Source organism: Rana temporaria, chromosome 1, assembly GCF_905171775.1.
Source record: "Rana temporaria chromosome 1, aRanTem1.1, whole genome shotgun sequence".
Lineage (NCBI taxonomy): Eukaryota > Metazoa > Chordata > Amphibia > Anura > Ranidae > Rana > Rana temporaria.
This window is the reverse complement of record NC_053489.1, coordinates 77,338,075-77,342,360: the sequence shown is the minus strand read 5'-3', so window position 1 is coordinate 77,342,360 and position 4,286 is coordinate 77,338,075. Positions and strand designations below refer to the sequence as shown.

Sequence of the window (4,286 nt, the reverse complement as noted above, 5' to 3'; positions counted from 1 at the left end):
TATTCGTTATTAATTGCGCTAAACCATTCGTTCATTCGTATGTTAACGAATCAACTAAAATAACGAAAAATGACGGAAAACGTATTCGTAACTTAAAAAATTGCACATGCCTAATGCTCATAGAGCGTGGTTTGGGTTAATTGCAGGTGTGCCCAATTACAAGCTCACCCAAACTAGAGACTGCAATTTGTTCATGTGATTTCAATTGCTTCATTACTAGCACTGTTATAAAAAGCTTGGATCGATCAGTCCTCAGCTGCCCTCAGAAGGGGCAGGCTGGCAGAAATGCTGTTGCTAAACACAAATGTGGTTTGTTGCATGGGTTTTGTTTTATTTTGCCAATGGTTTTGGTTTATTTTTAAATGATGTTCACTTTGATGTATTTGTCTATGTGGCCTTATTTTATGAAAAATGTGTGAAGCTATGGTTATTTAGAATTTTGAAATGTATTTTTGTTTGTGTTTGTTTGTTTGTCTTTTTTCGCTTTCCTTGTTTTGTTGACCAATAAAAATTACTTTAAAATTGTTAAGTTTGTCTTTTGTTACTTTTTCATGCTACATATGTTGACAGCTGCAGCTGAAATCGGTTTGGGCCTAACAAATTATGTGTGTCTAAGCTTCTTTCCTGGTGTGTAATCATGAAATGTTTGCCATGTTTATTCTCCATGACTTTAAAGACAAAACTGGTCATTTTATTTTTTCTGCAGTGGTCCTCAGCCCTCAAGTACCCCCGACAGGACATGTTTTGGGGATTTCTCTTATCAAGAATTGCTGTCCAGACTGTATTTTAAAGCACATGTGCAAGATGAAGGAAAACCTGCAAACATGGCCTGTGGGGGGGGTTTGCTATTGGTGGACAGGCTTGACGTGCTGATTTACAGCACTGTGCTTAAATCTAGCGCAAGGCAATCCTATTCAAATTGTTGGTGTTTGAGGGAAGCCAAGTGAGTGTTAGAACCCCTGCTTTGTGTTTTTTTATTTTTGTGTTGAGCTTTGTGTCCCTTTTCTTAAAATTGGCTTCACTTCCTGTCAAACAGCTGAACAGGAAGTGAGGTTAAAACCCTACCAGTGTCATTTCTTGGGGACACAGGTCAATCTAACTAGTGTCCCCATTAAGCAAATTGCACTCCAGCACTGCTGTGTACACCCCAAATCATGGGTCTTCAAACTACGGCCCTCCAGTTGTTCAGGAACTACAATTCCCATCATGCCTAGTCATGTCTGTGAATGTCAGTGCATTACAAGGCCTCATGGGATGTGTAGTTCTAAAACAGCTGGAGGGCCGTAGTTTGAGGATCCCTGCCCCAAATGATTATTTAGTTTGGGGTTTAGTAAAGGCAAAGCCACTCTGCAGTACAAGCATAGGTGCTGAAAATCAGAGAGGAAGCACTGATGGTTTTAACATCCAATCCTGTAGAAGCAAAGTTGTTTTGTTTTCTTTCTTCCTTGCTTTGCACTTGTAGTGCAAAGTGGATTTGCCTTTAGTACATGGACCCCAAAGTCCAAGATCCCTAATAATTTGGGGTGTCCACAGCAAAATGCTAGAGTGCAATTTACATAATGGGAAACTATTTAGATTGATCTCTGTGTCCCCAAGAAAAGATATTAGTAAGGTTTTACCCTCACTTCCTGTTTGGCTATGTGACAGGAAGTGAATGAATTAGAAAGGGTGAAGACACCTCACAAATGTTGTCACTATCAGGGGTGCAGACATCCCCAAAAAAATGAGCAGATAATACTTATTTGCAAATTAATAATTTTTTAGTTAACATTGGGTGGGGTGCTCTAACACACACATTCCTACATATTAGCAACGCTCTATCCTGGCCTATTGGCATGGTTATATTTTCTTAGGGCTCTCAATAAAACTCTATGAAATTTGTGCTTAAACTAGAACCAGGGGCGGACTGACAACTCATGGGGCCCCTGGGCAATAGAAGATTATGGGGCCCCTCTGGCTTACAGATGACCACCACGCCAGGAGGTAGTGCAGAGGCGGGCAGCTAAAATCTTGGGATATTCACATTAAAAGCATGTCATTTTTGGACATATCAGGGACAGATCTAAAAAAACCACAGATTTTTACATACTGTCCCTGGTTTTACTGAGCCTGGCAACCCGGATGGGGCCCCCTAGTGGCATGGGGCCCTCGGGCAGTGCCCGAGTGACTCAATGGTCAGTCCGCCCCTGACAAGAACTATTTTTTTTTTTTTTTGAAAAGCCTATGGCGTGTGAACACACCCAAAAAACTCCACCCGGTGCAGAAAAAATGTGCACACACATAAAGAGTGTTCACAAAAACGTGCAGACGGGTGCAACGTCAAGTGGTCCTCCTGTGAAGAGGGACCCAAACCCTGATCCCCCGGGGCGTTAGGCTCCAGACGGGGACTGAGGTACTGTGGTCCGAGCAACCGAAGCCGACACGGACCCAACTTCCTCGGAGGGACTGCCGAAACAGAACCCTCCCAGTACTAGGTGGGGCTCCCCCGAAGGGAGACCCCATGAGAGCAGGCGAACTAAGCCAGAAGGCCATGTCCACCCACTCCCAAGACGTTCAGGGCTGGCCCGAGGACCCGCACCCTACTAATCACACAGTGAGACAAAACGTGCACAACAAAAAAAGACAAAAAAAGTGACAAACACAGGCTTAAATAAAATAAAGTGGGGGAAGGGATAGTGGAGAGGAGAGTGAAAGAAGTGGCCATTGTGGTGAAACAATGACCAGGCCCTCCGGCCAGGAATAAAAAATTCCTCCGGTCCTAGCCAAAAGGCCCGGCCCAGGAGGCAGGTGCTAAAAAAAAGCGTGTATCTGGTGCAGTGACCGTGGTATCCTTCAATCAATGTGTCCCTCACACACAGTGATCTTCAGATACCCCTGGACTGCCACTCCAGGGGCACATGCACCATAGGCTTTTCGTTCCATCTCCGACCCCCCAACCGGCCAGTGCAGCCCTCCACCCCTGCCAGCCAACCCGGCGGATTTGCACGGTCCTGCCCCGTCATATCCCAGGGCATTACCAGCTCCTCCTACCGGATCGCTGACAGAGATAGCACTTACACCAGCCAGCCAGAAGGCCAGACTAGAACTCGGCAAAAAGACCAAGACCAAGCACAGCACCCATCCTCACCAGGAGCACCCTTCCAGATGGCTCAGACTCAACCATGGGCCGGCCCCCAGTATTCTGTCGGGCAGCACAGCGTAGTCCCTGCTGAAACCATCCTTCCAGGTGCAATAACATCATTGGATTGCATCCACCCTCCCCATGTAGGAGGTGCTTCAGCGCTCCGCTGACAACTGATGAGGACAGATACCACACCCAGTCCCAGCCAAAAGGCCGAGAAGCGGCAGGGAAGACAACCACGATCAGCACGGCCTAGAGTGTGCAATAGCCGTGCCTCGCCCTGGGAGAACCGCCTTCATGATCATGGTGTCTCCCCTGCCAGGTAAGCCTGACAAGAACTATAATCAACAAGTTTTATTTTCTTTAATTTTGGATAGAGTGAGGGAGGGTTATAGGCCCTGTCAGTTTATTTTGTATTATCTGTGTCCAATTGGGGAGATTTGCCTTCACTTCCTGCCCCATAGCCAAACAGGAAGTGAGAGAAAAACTATGCAATTTAACCACTTCCCGCCCAGCCTATGGCCGATTTACGTCCGGGAAGTGGTTACACAATCCTGACAGGACGTCCTGCAGGATTTCATGCCGCACGCGCCTGTGGGGGCACGCAGCGTGGCGATCGGTGATGCGGGGTGTCAGTCTGACACCCTGCATCTCCGATCTCGGTAAAGAGTCTCTCACGGAGACGGAGACTCTTTACCACGTGATCAGCCGTGTCCAATCACGGCTGATCACGATGTAAACAGGAAGAGCCATCGATGGCTCTTCCTCACTCGCGTCTGACAGACGCGAGTATAGGAGAGCCGATCGGCGGCTCTCCTGACAGGGGACGTTCGCGCTGATTGTTTATCAGCGCAGCCCCCCCTCGGATCACCACACTGGACCACCAGGGATGCCCACCCTGGACCACCAGGGTGTGCAAAAACAAAAAAAATATAGAACAAAAAAACAAAAAGCATTAAAAAATAAGAAAAAAGATGCCAATCAGTGCCCACAAATGGGCACTGACTGGGAAAATCAGTGCCACCCCACAGTGTCCATCAGTGCCACCCCACAGTGCCCATCCATGCACAGTGCCCACCTATCAGTGCCCACCTGTGCCACCCATAAGTATCCATCAGTGCCACCCATAAGTGCCGCCCATAAGTATCCATCAATGCCACTCATA

The 4,286-nt window shown here is 47.3% G+C and overlaps 1 non-coding gene across 1 annotated transcript; it reads right to left on the bottom strand.

Annotated features, from left to right (window-relative positions):
- Positions 1 to 3,292: 3,292 nt before the first annotated feature.
- LOC120925723 lies at positions 3,293 to 3,451 on the bottom strand. Its single transcript, XR_005746923.1, has one exon. It is a non-coding gene; the product is annotated as a U1 spliceosomal RNA (small nuclear RNA).
- Positions 3,452 to 4,286: the final 835 nt, after the last annotated feature.